At 41.5% G+C, this 13,055-nt stretch overlaps 1 long non-coding RNA gene across 1 annotated transcript in view; it reads right to left on the bottom strand.

Moving 5' to 3' along the window:
* LOC141756203 (uncharacterized) overlaps positions 1-12,055 on the bottom strand; it is a 49,543-nt gene extending 37,488 nt beyond the window's left edge. The window contains exons 1-2 of the long non-coding RNA XR_012591415.1: positions 11,707-12,055; positions 7,143-7,251 (exon numbers count right to left, since the gene is read on the bottom strand). This is a non-coding gene — a long non-coding RNA (uncharacterized LOC141756203). The remainder of the gene's footprint in view (positions 1-7,142; positions 7,252-11,706) is intronic.
* Between the last annotated feature and the right edge of the window lie 1,000 nt (positions 12,056-13,055).

Genomic DNA, 13,055 nt, shown 5'->3' with positions numbered 1-13,055 from the left:
TTATAAAAGATTTTTTTTTACCATCTGGCTCCTATTTTCTTAGTTTTTTTTTCATAATTCCTATCAGTCATTTTACGCACCAACTGAAATTTGGGCATGTGGAAACATTGCTTGAAGGGCGTCCAAAAAGCCGAGAAACACAGTCGGATGATCACTCAAGTAAAAAGACACAAACAACAATCCTCCAGCTTTGCCCTACTCACAAAGTTATTACCAGTCATCACCACGTCTCGAGATAAAGCTGATAAATAAATGTTATCATAAACAATAGGAATGATGGCCAATCCTATTAAAAACAGGAAGGGGGGGATCAGAATTCTCTGTCAGGTACACTACGACAACATATGGATCATGGTTTACAAAGTGTCACATTATATTATTGCAGCCTAAACTGCAGTTCAGTCACGTTGAATAGTAATCAACACTGTGACCCAACTAACAAGGAGACAATATTGTGTTGCTGCCTGATTCCTGAAGCTCATTTCACTGCCAGATGGATATCTTTTGGTAATTAAGCCGGTAAAAAAAACACCCGCAGATACACAAACACACACACAAAGAGAGACGGCAGTTTGACGTGTGTGACGTAGATGTGAGTAAGATATGAAGTTAAATATGGAAGACAGGAGGGAGAGTAAGGTAAGTTGTCTAACGTATTGTTACAACTCGCAAGTGAACACTTTCCTTCTTTCTCATTCCCAAACACACACTATATCCATATTGGTAAGCACACACACACACACACCCCACACCCACACCCACACACATAGCTTCTTTCTTTTCTTAATTAGCCTAAAGCCCTGATGTCTGGTTTCAGTTCTTCTTCTCAGTGTGATGCCAGCGCTTCTGTTAGTTAAGATTTCAGCTCAACATCCTCCAGTGCTCTCATCTCTCCCTCACCCTCCCTCTCGCTGCTACTCTGTCTCATCTCTCTCTCTTTTTTGCTATAGCACACACACACACACACACACACACACACACACACACACTCACACACTCCAGCTTTTTTCAGCTGTCGTCTTCTCACACACACACATCCTTCTCACTTTGCCCGCATCTCCATTGCAGTTCTCGCCGTATTCCTTTCTTAATTCATCACTTCTCCTCGTCTTGCTCTGGATCATCCTCCCACTCTGCTTTTACCAGGACTGTTATCTCATCACTGTGTTTTTTTTTCTCTTTTCATTGCCCTCTCTACACTCCCCTCTTTCTTTATCTGCCATTTCAACGGGCTTCAAAAAAGCTTCGCTGCCTGCCATTGTGATTGTTGCCTCGCCGGTTTTTCAGTCCATCACTACTCCTCTCGCCCCGTGAAAGTGAGAGCATCGTTCAACACTAGAGCATGCTTGATGACATCCATCCAGCGGCTGCGTGACATCCGTTCACTGGGTGACGCCTTAACGAAACCCGGAGGAGGTCACGCCCTCCAAAAAGAGCATCCGATAAACACTTTGCCGCAGGCCACACACACACATAACCCCAACGGTACATACTGTATGTATATATATATATATATATTTTGACCAAATGCCCACCCTGCACACAGATGGAAGTCTGTGTCAGAGTGTTGCCATGGTTACGGCGATCTTTGCCGTTCATCATGAGGCTGGCAGTACACCTGCTGGGAGAGAGAAGCAGGTAGCCTGGGCTGATGGGTGATGTTGGTGTGTGTGTGTGTGTGTGTGGTTAAAGACAGACAGGCAGATGTTGTTGGGGGTAAGTATAAGATGGAGGAGGAGGAGGAGGAGCGAAAGAGCTGTTAGTGAGCACAACCTGATCCTCTGGAGTGCCCAATTCTCTCAGTATTTTAAAGCTCTGATGTTGTTTACCCCGGCAGCAACCCTTATCATCATCAAAGCCTGTAAGTGACACTCTCCAAACGAAAGTGTTCTGCAGAACAGCCACCCCACCCCTCACCACCACCACCACTAGACCACCACCCCCCCATCCTCCTTTACCATCGCCATGGTAACTGATTGCCTCATTCTCCTCTGGCTCGAATCCCTCAGAAACACAAACACCTGTTGGTCCTGTTGTTGCAGCCGTCGTTGGTTAGCTCCAATTTATGTGTCATTATGTTGGATTGTTTGGAAAAGTTTTGCTCGGAGCAAACCAGAAGCTCCTCTAATAAACACCTGAAGGTGTGTATACCGTGTGCTGTATACTGTAAACACACACATTCTGCTTTTCCTTCATTGAAATTAACCTTAAAAAAGGCCCTGAAAGACTTTTTTTCCCCTCCACAATCAGCTTCTTACTATGAGTGACAGGGTTTTACATGCACATAGAATAAGACAAATGTGCAAGGCTGTCAAAGTTAACGCGATAATAACGCGTTAATGCAAATTAGTTTTAACGCCACTAATGTCTTTAATGCATTAACGCAACTTGCAATTTTACAATTGTAGCGGGCTCAACCACGTCATACTAGGTTGTCGGGAAGGAGGTGAAATAACGCTCCAAACTTGCGCTTTATTTTGGTGAGGAAAAACTGTCATGGCCATTTTCAAAGGGGTCCCTTGACCTCTGACCTCAAGATATGTGACTGAAAATGGGTTCTATGGGTACCCACGAGTCTCCCCTTTACAGACATGCCCACTTTATGATAATCACATGCAGTTTGGGGAAAGTCATAGTCAAGTCAGCACACTGACACACTGACAGCTGTTGTTGCCTGTTGAGTTTGCCATGTTATGATTTGAGCATATTTTTTATGCTAAATGTGTTGTGTTGTTAATTGATTTCTAATAATAAATATATACATACATTTGCATAAATCAAGAATATTTGCCCACTCTCATGTTGATAAGAGTATTAAATACTTGAAAAATCTCGCTTTAAGGTACATTTTGAACAGATCAGGCCATTAAATAGGTGTCATCGGTCACTATAAGCACCATAACTGTGGGTCAGTAGGGGCCTACTGCACCTACTACATTGAAAAAGTGAAAGCGAAACTTAAAAGCAACACGTTCTAACATGTTAGTACAGTAACATATAAAACTACAACTTTTTTTAGTTTTAGGCAACAAAAACACTTACGTTTAGTGAAAAACATTGTGTTTTAGCTTAAAATAACTTTGTTTCAAAAGTGCAAGCGTTACACAGGATGAAAACTTCTGGGCGGAAAAAATGGACTCTCACGTTGTCTATACTATAGCACCTGACTTACGCTTCTGCTCCCTGTCATAACGGTTACTAGAGGTCGCTGTCGTGTTCTTGCTGCCAGATCCTACACGGTACCTTTAAGTTCGATTGTTGCTTATTTAGCCATGAATATTTAATGTTATAGAGAAAAAAATATGTTTGAGGGGCTTTAACTTGGTATAAGGGTCTTTTAAAGTCCAGTTTTTACTTTATATTTTCCCTTATAAGTAACTTTTAGGTTTAAGTTTTGAAAAAGCAATTTATTTATTCTGGCAGCATCACATATTCTGCACCAACTCTTTCAACTCCTCACTGAAGCTATATGAAGTTTACACTGAGTGAAATGTTCTGACTCAAGGCTCCATGTTATTCATTTTATCAACTTGAAATATTCTTGATGTCTTGTGCATAATTTATACACATTCCCCCCCAAATTCAGCCTGACATATTTGATGTCTCTGCAAATATTGGGATCTACACTTGAATTTAAAAATAAGAATTGATGAGCCAAGAATAAACAAATAAAAATGTGGCTGCATTGCAAGAGTTTGTAGGGACTAACGTACAGTAACAGTGTGACGGCGAGGGTGAAGGGGTCAAAATCTTGAGATTGACCATGGAAACAACAGTTGACAAAAGAACCCCGCCATAAAGTCCATATTGTAGCTACACTGGAGCTTTTGATCGTATCACATGGTCTTCCTCAGCAGATGGAGTTGCCTCGTTATCATAGCACTGGAGAAAAAGCAGATTCAAAACACGCAGCACTCTCAAAACACATTGTAATCATCCTCACACTTCAGGAAGGTAGCAAAGTTTTCTACCGTGTGTGAGGTGTGTGTTTAGAGGTAGAGTTTGGTGTTGCCAAAAGTGCTCCAACACGGGAGCAGAGAGGATAACAGTTGCTGGCAAAGCAGATAATTTGCCTCATTCATCCAAAGAGATCGACATCAATGGAACGTCTGATTGCAGGAGAAGAGATACTAAATGCTACGCAGTCATGCACAGGGAGCGAAAAAAACACAAATGCACACGGACAGAATTGATATTCTGCACACATGTGTATGTGTATTGTACGCACACAGAAACATGCATGCACACACAGGTATGCTCCCCAACACACACACACACACACACACTGGTGATGAAACTTTTACTCCACTTAGTCTGAAGTATTACCCTGACATTCAACTCCTTTCCCTCCATTCCTCCCGCTCTCTCCATCCACTCCTCTCCTCCTCCATTTGATGTGTTAAAAAAAAAGAGACAGCGCACTCATTTTTACAGCGGGAGCCGAGAAAAAAAATAAATATATAAAAACATCTCTCCTGCTGCTCATATTGATTCGGTAGATGTGCTCGGTTCACGTCCTCCCTCCCTCTCTCTCCTTCCATCTCTTGCTTCAGCTCTGTCCTCAGACATGCACAAACAATCTTCCAGTCATTCTGGATCCCCACTTTTGCACATCCACCCACAATGCACTGTCCCAGGTCTCAAAACAGCTCTCTCACCTCCTCCCTCTCCAGCTCTCTCTTTTATTCTCCTAAACAGTTTGGCAAACATATGGCAGCCAGTAACAGCTTGGAGGATGTGAATGCGAGTGGGCCTGTAAAAGAGGATGGGGTGTTAATGCCGATATGTGAAATACAACCCATTACCGCCTTTTTTTTAATCCTCGGTGTAATAAAGCAGCTGTTATGGAAACATTCGATGCTTACAGACACACTTTTCTCAAGCAGAGACGTTCGTGTGATGCCATCACCTCATGTTGCTCCCGTCTCCAAGGCATCTTTTAATTCCATCATTATTCACACAGGCGGCAAAAACTGCTTCTATAGGATAGAATCACTGTGAGAAAAAAAAATACACCATATTGATCTATTATTAAGTATTACAATTAATCAGACTCTCCACCAGCTGTGGGAGTTAAATTCACGTGTCTCCAATGCAAATCAACTCATTTCATCAGTTTTCGGCGAATCAAGTGTCATTTCGCTGCTTAGTTGTGCAGTGATCGGCCTCATTCTGCCATGTTTCAACTTTTGAGAAGAACCTTATGCTGCTGGCAAAATGTTTCACTTGTTTTAAGAAATTCTAAAAGTCGAAAAGATTTTTAAAGTCGAATATGACACTAAAGATCAAGAGTTTCCAGTGATATTAACGTTATCACAGAGACTCTGAATATTTGTCATTGGTTGCAGGGAAACAGTTATTAGGTTCAGTAGTCATATTCTCATATTATTAGGCTCATATAATAAATCTCCTTCCATCTCTTTGCTGATGGTCCATTTCCCGCTGTTGCATCATGGGATCTAGTTGCAAGGGGTTCTGTGAGGAACATCAGCTAACATTTGAGCTACCACAGGTGTCAACTTACAGAACTAAGCTAGCATATACATTACTTAAAGGTCCCATATTGTAAAAAGTGAGATTTGATTTTCAGGTCTTGTATATTATAAAGCAGGTTTAAGTGCTATATAAATACTGTGAAAGTATCAAAACGCTCAAAATACTGAGAAACACACACAGCCCGTATTCAGAAATTGTGCGTTTGAAACAAGCTGTTAGGATTTCTGTCCATTTGTGATGTCACAAATATACAATATTTAGATCATTACACGGTTTTAAACATAAACATTCTAAATGTGTCCCAGTTTATTTCCTGTTGCAGTGTATGTGAGTGACATCAGCTGACAGGAAGTAAACATGGACCCAAGCTGTTGCCTAGCAACGCAATTCCGTTCAAATGTGCTGAAACGGCACGTTTGGGTGAATACAAGTATATTCAGGCAGACAGTAGGAGGAAAATAAGTGGGTTTTTTTAACATTACAGAATGTAAACATGTTCTAGTAGAAACACAAAATACAAGTATGAACCAGAAAATGAGCACGATATGGGACCTTTAAAGTCACCCAGGACAGACAGGAAACCACATAAAAAGATCAACACTACTTACTGATGAGACAAACACTTTTTTAAGCAGCTATCAACAATGCCCACAGGCAGTCAACAAAGGGGTTACACTTGCCTCCACAAAATGCACACAACCAGTTTTCAATTACAAAAACGCCACTATTGCTATGCAAACAACAATATTCTAAAGTTACAACCGAACGTCATTTTCAGGCGACCAAAATGTTACAATAAACTTTCATGGACTGAAAACACACTGTGAAAGGGTTAAAGTTCTGAGACGAAAAACTCGGACAACACCCAGACCGGACAAAGCTGTGGTAGCGGCCTGTCTATCACAAGGTAGCCACGCCCTAAAGCATACCCTGCTTTATGGTCTATTTGACCCTAAATGAGACCATAATTTACTAAATGAACATCATGCTGTACTGAAGAAGACTTAAAACTAGCGATTGAGACCATAAACTCATGTTTACAATGTTTACTGAGGTAATAAGTCCAGTGAGAAGTAGGCTCATTTTCTCATAGACTTCTATACAATCAGACTTCTTTTTGCAACCAGAGGAGTCGCCCTCTGCTGGCTATTAGAAAGAATGCAAGTTTAAGGCACTTCCACAGTGGCTTCACTTTTCAGACCCGGAGGTTGCCCACTGGTGTTAACATAATAAAAACTTAGCTAGAGTGAAGTCCTCAGACAGACATCCGTTTCAGCAACAGTCAATACAGCATGGTAGATCTACACTCTGAATACACACAGCCTTCTAAGCCAATAGCCATGCAGCTCGTGATTCTTTGGCGAGCTAAATATAATGCAGAGTAACTACTGCTGTCTGCAAGATGGGATGAGCATATGTCTCTAGCTAATCAGCTACACTACTACGGGGCAAAAATCCCCAAGTTAGAACTGTTGGAATGGAAAAACAGATCCTGGACAAGTGCCAAAGAATTGTTACAAGAATGACCGGCAATCAGCTCTTTAAGTGTCTCTGCAACAGTCACTCTCTAACAGGTGTGCCTGTGTGAAAGAAAAGCATTGACTAAAAGAAAGGAAATGGCTCGTGGTGGGTTGTTTGGGGCTTACCTCAAGTCTGCATCAGCAGCTATAGCCATAGCATAGGCCCCACGAGCAGCCAGCCCAAGCCCGTCAGAGAAGTTCTTGCTCAGGTTTTCATCGTTGGATATATGTTTGTCTGAACAGAAAAGAAATCTGCAGGTGAGACAGGTAGGCAAACAGGTGTTGGCGGTCGTGGCAAGAAGGTAAGACGCAAATTGCCAAACTCTCACGAGATGGTTAAGGTTATAGGCATTGATCTTGAATAGTTATTTTTTTGAATTTGCAAGTTTTTGCAAGTTTTTGCTAGTTTTCGCAATTTGCAGGTTACCTTCTAGACACGACCGGTGTGGAGCTATTGTTGGACTTCTAAGTTACTACCAGCCCAATAACTCAACCTCATAAACTTGATTTGTCAATAAGTGTAGTAAATCCTCTAATATAAGTGCCATTGCTTTTTTTCAAAGAGATAAAATGTGATAATGGGCCAATGAATACATATATCAGTAAAAACAGCCTTTTTCACTGCAGTGCTAACTGAGTTTGCCGTCCTGCACCAATGTCCTTGTTCTCTCCCGCTCTGTTATTCTGTTTCACTGAAGCCCTCCCATGTGATGCAAATCCTGCAGTGCTATCTTCAGACCTTCTATTAATCGCTCTTCTTTCTCTCTTTTAGTCATCATCGTGTTTGACCTTCAGTCATTTCCCATCTCGCTTGCTTAACTGACCTCCCACTTCCTTTACTTTGTCTTCCGTTCTTTATATTCAATACTATACGACTCTCTGTACACTATGTTTTAGAAGAGTTTTACTTGTAGGTGTGTGTGTATATTTCAGTGTACTAGACAGACAGTCACTCTGTGGAGGGCGAGGCTGCGGGGTCAAAGATGGGTAAGACAGGAGAGATGAAAAATAGAGAGGTAAAGGAAACAAACATGGCCTTGGAGGGTGAATGATTTCCCAGGATTCAGTCTGTTGACAAGGTAGAAGGCGTGCGAGGGATTTCCTGGAATGCAAACGCTATATTTTTTCTTCTCCCTTTCTCTCCCTTTCATGTTTTCTCTTCTCTTCCTCTCACAGACTCCACAGAGGACTCGTAGGCGCAAGTTAAATGCCTTGTTTCAAAGAGATAACCTCTCTTCAGCAGAGGAGAGAGTTTGTAAGAACCCGTCTCATTCAGCCTCCCCCTGGGGGGACACAAATTCTTTCTCTCCTCTCCTCCACCCTCCCCCCTTTTTCTCTCACCTTCTGGATGGATTGCGATGATGGCTCACACTGCCTGCACCGAGAGCTTTGTCTGACAGATAAAAAGAAGGATGCTGACACTTGACAAGTTGTGACACTGTGTTTACCAAACCCCAGCAGTAGGGGAGGTAGACCTTAACAACATTTTCTCAGAGTTGCTTGCAGTCGGCACACAAGCGAAGCCCCAAAAGAGATTGTGATGCTTCCGTGAACAGAAAATGCTTGAAATGATACATAAGGAGAAAAGAAAAAGATTGTCTCACTTATTTAAGTCCATTAGGAAGCCATCAGGTGTAAATAAAACCCTGCAATTTTCATCATTATTCTTCATCTGTGGAGCTCATGTTAAGCGCTACTCCGTGTGATTGAGAAAATGTGTTAGTAAAGAGGTCTGACTCACATGCTAAACCAAGGTGACAGTCAATAAATGTGACATTATATTTCAGGTAAGTATGGGGGGGCGGTGCGAGCTGAAAGGGAACTTGAAGGCTGAGCTCTAAAATAGACAGGAGCTCTTAAATACTCAGCATGGCTTTTGTCAGCATCAACTTTTCAGGAGTTTCTTAAAAGCCTGAATATTATACAGAATTCAATGGAGTTTTCTGCGAAAAAAAACCCCACATCTGTGGTTTTGATATTGAAAAGATGTTTACAGGGTTGTTGGGGTTTGTAGTGAAAGTGGATGAAGAAAGATTTGGCGAAACTAATTTCAAACTCACGTGTATTTAAACACACGAAAACTCACCTTTTACTAATTTAAATAACGTCCAGCATTGACACAGAAATGGCAGCTGGTGGTAACAAAGAAAGAAACATTTTCAAATTCTGACAGCAACAAGATGATTGGCTATAAGATGTATGAACAGAGATCGGTGATAACCAGAGGGCAACCTACGGGTCTGAAAAAGTGAAGCCAAAGTGTCTTAGACTTGCATTGTTTCTAATAGCCAGCAGGGGGCGACTCCTCTGGTTGCAAAAAAGAAGTCTGGTTGTATAGAAGTCTATGAGGAAATGATCCTTCTTGATTTATTACCTCAGTAAACATTGTAAACATGAGCTTATGGTCTCATTTGCTAGTTTCAAGTCTTCTTCAATACAGCATGATGTTCATTTAGTAAATTATGGTCCCATTTAGAGTCAAATAGACCAAAAAGCAGGGTATGCTTTAGGGCGTGGCTACCTTGTGATTGACAGGTTGCTACCACGTTGTTGTCCAAAAACAGCAACAGCCAAAATGCCGAACTTGAGGCTTCAAAACGGCAGTAAACAAACTACTACGTCCACTTATTATATACAGTCTATGGTGAGGGGGGTTCAAATTTCCCTCTTTCGTAAATTAGGAGGGGGACATGTCCCCTTCTCCCCCAGTACCCCATGGCAATTGCACACATGCTTGTTCAAAGCCAAAGGTCGGAGGCTGCTACCGCTGATTCAATCAACCAGATGACTGGAGGATTAAACAGTTCAGATTGATTACAACGAGGCCTCGTGTAATTTTGTTAACTCGGCACAAAGAGTTGATTTCATGCCGGCCTGGACTAACAACGGACTCCTGCTGTAGCTCAAGGGTATGAACGAACCTGGGTCGATTACCATCTGAGACCAATCTCATTCATTTTGCAAGGCGGACAGAACTCGCCTGACACAAGGGAATGAGCATCAGTGCATTTTCCTTAAGACTGCAAAGCCAAGTCATCTTTATAACTAAGCACTAAATGGCAGAGAGCAGTGAGTGAAGGAGTGGAAAGCCGTGAAATTGACCCATTAATCTCTACAGTATTATTTCCTCTTATGATATAATGTTGACACTTCCTTGCAGCCATGCCTGAAGAAAAGCCCCTCTCATAGTTTTGTCTCTGGCTGTATTTTCATGTGACACAAGCATTGTCTCATATTCCTCTACCCCTCCACAGGTGGGGGGGATTCATTACTCTGTTGTTTGATATATAGACCACCCACCTGCTCCATCGCCATCTCTTATATATGTGCCTGAAACACAGCAATATTGCTGTCAGGGTAAATACCTCCAAGCCACAGCCTTTTATTCAATTTCTGGCCTGATACGAGCTACTCTACTCCGGCAGCTGTTTTAAATGTTGCCTGCCAAAGTGAATTACTGTTGAATATTTCACGATATTGAAAATACTCTTATTTCGTCCAGCTGAAAAGTATTGCAAATGACAGAGGGGTTAGGCAGGCAAATACCACACTGTGCACTTATGGAACAAAAAGATAAGGGGATTGCAAACAAAATGTATTAAGTAGAAACGCAACCACGGGGGATTTAAAAGAAATTAACTTCTATTTAGTCTTCCGGATGCAGCGGAAAAAGCTGAGTCTTTTATAGAAAAAAGCCATGCCGAAATCATTCTGAAGTTTATTCATTAAATTAAGGGATTAAGAACAGCAGGAGAAAGTTAACGAGCAAATGTGGAAACATGATCTGCTTATTGCTGCCTGAACGGATTTAAATGGGCCTCGCAGCCACTCGTGCCACAATTCCAGGAGGTAGCCACCAAGAACTGTTACAGCTACTTTTCAACAAGCTGCCTCTGGATAATTAACTGAAGTACATTGCTGCAGACATGAGTGCAGTTTTTTTTATTAAAGCCTATGAAAACTACAAATTTTAAAGGCCCAGAAACTTTTTTTTTTCTCAGTCAACTTCTTACTTTATGAGCGATGTGGTCACACATGAACCAATTTTCTGTCAAATTTGAGCAATTTTGGTTATTTGCTTTGAGAGATTTTCCTGTATTGTTTTTGTCGGCTCTTCTCACTGGTTTGAAGTGGGCGGGGCTAAGTTGGAGAATGGTGATGTCACAGTTTTTAAGAGTTAAAGGCAGGGTCGGTAATCTTTAGAAACTAGCAAGAGTACACTAGATTTTAAAAATGATCCAACCGAAAAACCAAACCCAGTTTTGCCAACTCTTTTCCAATGAAAGTAGCTAGCAGCATTAGTACCAAAAGTAGCTACTGTACATCTAGTTAGAAAGTCACCAATTAGACAACCCTTCAGTCCATCCCTTCAGGCCTCCCTCCAAAGCCACTCCCCTACTTTTATCATTATGAACATAAACATATAATGAACGTGAACGGCTAACATGGCTATTGTTAGTACTCACAGCTGTCAATCTAGCAGCTTGTGGAAGACTCCGGTGAAGTGCAACAAGTGCACAGGCAGAGTACACACAGGCAGACAGGTAGGTTTATTATAGTCCTGCGACAGCCACAAATACCAGATTTCTTTTTTCTTATTTTTGTCAGAGTATTTGATTTATTGATTGCTGTCGGGATATAGTGCAAATTTCAACAAATATGACAAAAAAATTATTTGAACACTACTAACCTTTAAAATGTTGCTGCTCAGAGTAATCGCAGTCCACGGCTCTTCAACCAGCAGCACCGGGTCTCTCTCTCTCTCCTCTTGCGCCGTGTGCAGGCAGTCTCTCCCTCACTGCAACCGACAGAAGCTTTATGCAAATATATGTGTGATGATGTTGCCAATATGCAAATGAGCGTATAACGTCATTTGGCGACTTTTAGCGACTTTTGGAGTTAGTGCTGCTAGCTACTTTTGCCAACACTGCATTTTGTTTTCCACGGCTTTGTGCCATAAATCGAGCCTTCATTTTCCCGGGAGATCGTACCCGGTGGCAGACTAGAATTGCCAAGTGACAGTGAGGCTTATAGGGAACGCCGATGTCATTATTCTATAGCTGTTACATTATGCAATCAACATTTACTTCATAATGATGAAGATAAAGACAAAAAACTAGTCTATTGCCACTTTTTAGAAATTACAACTAAGGATCACTTTTTCTTATCTTTAACTTTGCATATTCAGGCTTTTCTCTTTAATATTAAACATGTATGACTAAATAAGCAACAATCAAAGGTAAACATCATTTTTCTTTTTCGACAAAACTCTCCAACTTGCTTCGTCAGGACTGTGTGGGTGTAGTTTGATCAGATTTGATTGACAGTGGCCCGGAAACACAAGAAAACAACAACAGTCGGAGCCTGTCTACAAACCAGTGAAAATAGCACAGATTTAAAGAGGACTTATTATGCTTTTGTGCTTTTTCCCTTTCCTTTAGTGTGTTATATAGTTTTTTTGAGCATGTAAAAGGTCTGCAAACCTACAAAACACAAAGTCCACACCAAAGGGAGTTACTCTCCCCCACAGAAACACTGCTCCTGAACTGCCTGAAATGCCTCGCTTCAAGTCCCGCCTTTTTTTTCTATAACGTGGTGATGTCACCAAGGAACACATTAGCATAATACCTGCCTAGCGGCTTGTTTGGCACGCCCTCAAACAAAGCTATATACAGCGGAGCTGGAGCGGAGTCCGAAGAGTTTTTGTTCTGTTGATCAATCACAACAGAGTGGGCCAGATGACCAATCAGAGCAGACTGGGCTTTTCGAGAGGGCAGGGCCAGAGCTCAAACAGAGCGTTTCAGACAGAGGGTGAAAAGTGGTGCTGCAGCACAGCCGGTTATGAGAAACGTAAAGCGTTTTTTGAACATTAAAGCGTGTAAACATGTTATAGTAGAAACCCAAAATACAAGTATGCACCTGAAAATAAGCATAATAGGTCCTCTTTAAAAGAAATAAAAAAAAGAAGCTGACTGTGAAAAAAAAGGTTTCAGGGACCAGGATGATTCATAACTCAATAAAAAATCATATTTCTCAGCT

This window comes from Sebastes fasciatus, chromosome 18 (genome assembly GCF_043250625.1).
Source record: "Sebastes fasciatus isolate fSebFas1 chromosome 18, fSebFas1.pri, whole genome shotgun sequence".
NCBI lineage: Eukaryota > Metazoa > Chordata > Actinopteri > Perciformes > Sebastidae > Sebastes > Sebastes fasciatus.
This window is presented reverse-complemented; position numbering and strand designations above follow the sequence as displayed.